Source organism: Oreochromis aureus, unplaced genomic scaffold, assembly GCF_013358895.1.
Source record: "Oreochromis aureus strain Israel breed Guangdong unplaced genomic scaffold, ZZ_aureus HiC_scaffold_371, whole genome shotgun sequence".
NCBI lineage: Eukaryota > Metazoa > Chordata > Actinopteri > Cichliformes > Cichlidae > Oreochromis > Oreochromis aureus.
Genome location: NW_024108919.1, coordinates 182,178 through 188,817, shown reverse-complemented (window position 1 = coordinate 188,817; position 6,640 = coordinate 182,178).

The following is a 6,640-nucleotide window of genomic DNA, read 5'->3' as shown; positions in this document are numbered from 1 at the left end:
GATACTTGGGCAGTCAGAAAATAGATCGCGGTGAGAGGTGAATAACGCCGTTTTTTGGAGTTACAAAACGTTGTGTAACTCAAAAACTAGGAGGGCTAGCAGCATAATTCTTGTACTGGGTGAATCAGCGGACTTTGGTGTATTTTGACTGCGATTTTCATAGCTCTTTGTACCTCTGTCGCGGAGATATGACGAGAGAAGAAACGGCTTCATTTCCAGAGTTTGAAGACTGAGAGAAGGACAGATTTCCACCCCTCAAACAAACGTAATTCATTGCTCAACGGTAAGATAATTGTAAAAACTGCTTCCACTGTGAGTGTCAGCAGTGTCTGAAGATATATTGGCACAAGCCTCATGTCCTAACTTTGCTTTGTTAAAGAGATATGGCGATTTTAAAATGCCTCCGTTACAGAATTTGAGCTCTGAATTTCAAAACCTCCCCATAGACTTTGAATGGGAGTATTGAGACCTTGTGTCACTCCGAGGCAAATTGCGAAAAAACGGTAAATCTCACAATAAAGATAGTGACATTGCCTGAAAGCCAGCAAAAATACCTACGTTTTGATGTATAATTTGTGGGGGTTGAGTGCAAATTGAGCCAGTAGCAAGAAGTTGTTTAGACATGAAGAGAAAATTCAGAACGGACCAGCACTCACTCTGACTTAATTGCATAGCAACCATAGCAACGCATGTATTTTCTGAAAAATCACAATTTTGCAACTGAAAACTTAAAGAGAGATAAGATTAAAACGGTAGAAGATCTGAAAAAGCTGAATCAGACAGGAATAGCCCAATAATCTGAGAACATTTTAAAGTTTGAATGGAGTTTCTAGGTGAAAGTATGACAAAGTAGTTAAGTTTCAAAGACAAGCAAGTTTTAGCAGAATTGTGGAAGTTTTCCATTCATTTCAATGGGACAAATTAAAGGAAAAAAGTGTAATATTTTAAAAAGTATAAGAGTAATAAACACCAAAAGTCATAGCCATCATTAGCAGAAAGAGCAGAACAGTATAGAGTTTGAACTGAGAAAATCGGCTGAAAACTGAGAAAGTAGTTAAGTGCCAAAAAGTGTACGGAAGCAACTAGAGGAATAATAAAGAAGAAAGAGAAACAGGAACTCAATAGTGTGGAAGCCCTTTTAGGGCATCCACACAACTAGAAAAATTTGCATTTCCTGCGAAAATGCTGTGTGGATGCCTTGTAGTGGAAGCAGAAGAAGTAAAACTGTGTGCTGAAAAGAGGTGAATAAACTGAAAATTCAGCTGGAAACACAAGAAAAAGCTAAAAATGCTGAAAAGAGGTGAAAAGGCTCAAAATACTGCTGAAAAGAGGTGAATCAGCAGAATTTCTGCTGAAAAGAGCTAAAGAAGCAGAAAGTTGCGCTGAAAAGAGATGATTCAGCAGAATTTCTGCTCAAAAGAGGTTTTTTCTGAAAACAGCTGAGATTTGTGCTGATAAGAGGTGAAAAGGCTGAAAATTTTGCAGAAGAGTTGAATAAGCAGAATTTGGGCTGAAAAGAGGTGAAAATTCTGAAAATTCTGCTGAAAAGAGGTCAATCAGCATAATTTCTGCTGAAAAGAGGTGAATGAGCAAAATTCTGCTTAAAAGAGGCTTTTGCTTAAAACAGCCCGAAAAAGGCTGGGATTTGTGCTGAAAAGTGGTGAAAAAACTGGAAAATTCTGGTGAAAAGGGGTGAAGATTCTGACAGTTGTTTTGAAAAGAGTTAAAACAATATAATTGTGCACTGGGGCCTCCCGCTCTGAGAACTGCTGCTCATCTCACTGAGCTAAAACACAGCTCACTCCAGCAAGCAAAATCAGTGACCACATTGATAATGTGTTCCATTCATTTCAATGGTCAAAAGTCATGGCACACATTAGCAGAAATAGCAGAATTTTTTTTTTAAGTTTGAACATAGTATTTATACTATAACATAGTATTTCTTCTAAATCATAATATTTGAACCAAATGATAGTATTTCTGCCAAATCACAGTATTTCTGGTAAATCACAGTGTTTGTGCCAAATCACAGTATTTGTACCAAATCATAGCACTTGTGACAAATCATAGTTGTTAGCTGAATCTGTGCTAAAACATAGTATTTCTGCTAAAACTTAGTATTTATAGTAAATAATATTTTTCTTACAAATCATAGCATTTGTGCTGAACCATAGAAAATTCTGCCAAATCATAGTATTTGAGCCAAATCATACAATTTGTGCCGAAACATTATGTATGATTTATGATTTAGCAGAAACACTGGGACTTGGTAGAAATACTATGATTTACATGAAATACTTTGACTTAGCAGAAATACTATAATCTAGCAAAAAGTACTACAGCATAGCAGAAATTCTATCATTGAGCAAAATTACTAGGATTTAGCAGAAATACTATGATTTGGCACAAATATATGTTTTAGCACAAAAATATGTTTTGGCTAGAAAACTTATTTTGCAGTTATACTATGATTTGGAAGAAATACTATGCTTTGGAAGAAATACTATGCTTTGGAACAAATACCATGATTTGGCAGAAATACTATGAGCAGTAATAATATAACATAGCAGAAATACTATTATTTGGGTGAATGCTATTGTTTGGCACAAACACTATGATTTAGCACTGTACAGAATGGTGTACGTCAGTTTAATGCTGGGTGGTGCTGCAATAGTAGCTATCCTCGGTCAGAAGGAGAGGCTGACATCCAGGAATTAGATTACCACAGGTGGAGTTTATTGGCAGTCAGATGGATGTTACAGGAGATATGGCATACAGTAGGAGGATGTGGAGGGTGATATGGTGTGGTTTCTATGATTAAGAACAGGGTATACATTACAACAAGAATACGGATTAAAGATTAAAGAAACTGGCAACAAATTCCTCCACTACAAACCAGTCTGATACCACTTCTTGCAGTGTTCACATTTACTAAGGCACTACCCAAAAGGCGTCACAAGAGGGCACTCCAACACAAGAGATAACCTATGTACACTGATGCACTTAGTAACAGTCAGCCTCCTACTTAGCCACCACGTAATACAGCGATATTACAGTGTACAAATTCACATAAATTTGCAGGGGAACAAACAAAGCAGGAACAAGCCCAAAACAGTCAAATAACTGGGCTGCCATAGCTATCGCTAACTAGCACATACACTAAAGGTAACTAAAACCAATACACACAAGTAGCAGGGTAAACATCTTAAGCATGGAACATTAACTCACATTTATGTGACACACACCATCCCCAACAAATACAGGATGGGCTATTTGCTCCCCTTCCCAGCAGCTCTCTCCTCAATCGTTAGCACAGGAACAAAGGAAGACCATCTAGCTCAGAAGTCCCATGAATCCCCTCACTGCTCAGAGGCTGCTGGGTAATGTAGCTCACACTAACACAGGCTTTTCTACAAGCACAAATACTATAACATAGCAGAAATACTGTGATTTTGTTGAAATACTATGCTTTGGGACAAATACTATGATTTGGCAGAAATACTATGTTTTAGGACATATACTATGATTTGGCTCAAATACTATGATATAGCAGCAATACTATGTTTTGGTGCAAATGGTGCTTTAGGCACAAATATTATGATTTGGCAGACACTATGATTTAGCAGAGATAATATGATTTGGCAGAAATACTAAACTTTGGCACAAATACTATAATTGAGTACAAGTACTTTAAGATAACAGAAATACTATGATTTAGCAGAAATACAATGTTTTTGCAGAAACACTGTAATTTCAGTCAAATACTATGAAATAGCAGTAATACTATGATTTGGCAGAAATACTACGTTTTAGTACAAATACTATGACAAAGCAGAAATACTATGACTTAGAAGTAATACTATCACAAAAGGGATTCCTCAAAATACTATGAAATTGCAGTAATTCTATGATTTGGCAGAAATACGGTACTTCATACAAATACAATGCTTTGGTACAAATACTATATTTTGGTTTGAATACTATGATTTGCAACAAATACTATGATTTGGCACGAGTAGTATGATTTAGTACAAATACTACGAATTGGCAGAAATACTGTGACTTAGTAGTAATACTATAACATAACAGATATACTGTGATGTTGCCAACAGTCTGTTTTGCACAAATACCACAATATGGCAGAAATACTATGTTTTAGCACAAATACTATGATTTGGTATAAATACTATGTTTTGGCACATATACCTTATTCAGCAGATATCCTATAACATAACAGAAATTCTACGACTTAGTAGTAATACTATAACATAACAGAAATATTAATTGGGCACAAATACTATAATTTGGCACAAGTACCATGTTTTGGCAAAATCCCATAATTTGGCACAAATACTATGATATGGCAGAAATACTATGATTGGGTACAAATACTATGATTGGGCAGAAATACTATGTTTCAGTACAAATACTATGATTTAGCAGAAATACTATGTTTTAACATAAATACTATTTTTTGGCAGAAATTTCTGCTAAAAGGTACTATTTCTGCCTTTTGGCAGAAATGCTGTAATTTGGCATAAATACTATGATTTGGGATAAATACTATGATTTGGCAGATATACTATATTCAGCATATATATTATAACATATCAGAAATATTCTGATTTGGCCCCAAAACCATGATTTGGCACAAATACCATGATTTTTCAAAAATACTATGATTTAGCAGAAATACTATAGTTGAGCAGAAGTACTAAGATGTAGTAGAAGTACTGTGATTTAGCAGAAATACTATTATGGAGGAGTAATACTTTAACATGGGAGAAAGATTGATACACACACACATACACAGAGCGCAAAGTGAACAGGAGCTGTTAAGAGTCTGGGCTTGGTATATCTAGGTCAGTTAAATTAGCTGCACCTGCTGTAATCAGCCCTTACACACACAGACACAGAGAGAGGTATAAGTTTTCTGCAGTGTATTTCTCACATTCAGGATTCCCCTTGAACAAATGGCCATAATTTCCTAATCGTAGGGGCTAGAATGCTCATTCTGACACCGTTTTGTTCAGAAGAGATGGGGGAATCTGCAGGTCTTCTTAATTCAGAGATAAAATATAAATTATTGAAGATATATGACTTGTAATACACTGTAACTGAGTAGAGGCGAAGCAAAACTGCCTTGACTTGCCCTCAAACAATGTTTTGTAACTCTAAATCTATATGGAGCATCAAAATCATTCTTTCACCGTAAGAAACAGCAGGCTTTGGTGAACAGTCATGGGAATTTTCAGGTCTCTGTGGAAATCCATCAAAAAGATATGACAAGAGAAAAAAGTACCTCATTTCCAGAGTTTGAAATCTGATGAAATCTGAGCGAAGGACAAATTTCCTACTCTCAAACAAGTGTAATTCATGGCCAAACGGTAATGGGTGAGGAAAAACTTTTGAATTGTGAGCATCAGGAGTGTCTGAAGATATATTTGCACAAGCCTCATGTCTCAACTTTGTTTCGTTAAGGAGATATGACGATTTGAAAATGCCTGTCATTAGAGAAATCCAGCGATGATTTTGAACACACTCTCCATTGAAAGTCAATGGGCGTTTTCAGATCTTGTGTTGCTCTGAGGCGATTTGATAAAATCTGTAACTTCCACAACAGTGATAGTGACGTTTTCTGAAAGCCAGCAAAAATACCTACATTTTGATGTATAATTTGTGGGGTTGAGTGGAAATTGAGCGAGTAGCAAGAAGTTGTTTAGACATGAAGAGAAAATTCAGAACGAACCAGCACTCACTCTGACTTAATTGCATAGCAACCATAGCAACGCATGTATTTTCTGAAAAATCACAATTTTGCAACTGAAAACTTAAAGAGGTATAAAATTAAAATGGTAGAAGATCTGAAAAAGCTGAATCAGACAGGAATAGCCCAATAATTTGAGAACATTTTAAAGTTTGAATGGAGTTTCTAGGTGAAAGTATGAGGAGGTAGTTAAGTTTCAAAAACAAGCAAGTTTTAGCAGAATTGTGGAAGTTTCCCATTCATTTCAATGGGACAAATTAAAGGAAAAAAGTGTAATATTTTAAAAAGTATAATAGTAATAAACACCAAAAGTCATAGCCGGCATTAGCAGAAAGAGCAGAACAGTTTAGAGTTTGAACGGAGAAAATCGGCTGAAAACTGAGGGAGTAGATAAGTGCCAAAAAGTGTACGGAAGCAACTGGAATATAGTGGAATAAAGAATAAAGAGAAACAGGAACTCAATAGTGTGGAAGCCCTATTAGGGCATCCACACAATAAAGAATAAAGAGAAACAGGAAAACAATAGTGTGGAAGCCCTTTAAGGGCATCCACACAATAAAGAACTAGAAAAATTTGCATTTCCTGCGAAAATGCTGTGTGGATGCCTTAACGCTGAAGCTGTCTGCTGAAAAGCTGAAAAAGATGAAAAGTTGCAAAAAGTTGCATGGTGGTGAAAAAAAAAAAACATGTCGCCCTGAGCAGGATTCGAACCTGGCCCTGCTGGTCTCAAGGCAGCTGCTCATGTCACTGAGCTAAACTCTCTCCCTCAAAAAAGAGGAGGAGAGACAGACAATTCTGCTCAAATGAGCAGAAGCTGCTGAGAATTGTGCTGATAAGAGGTGAAAAGGCTGAAAATTTTGCAGAAAAGAGGTG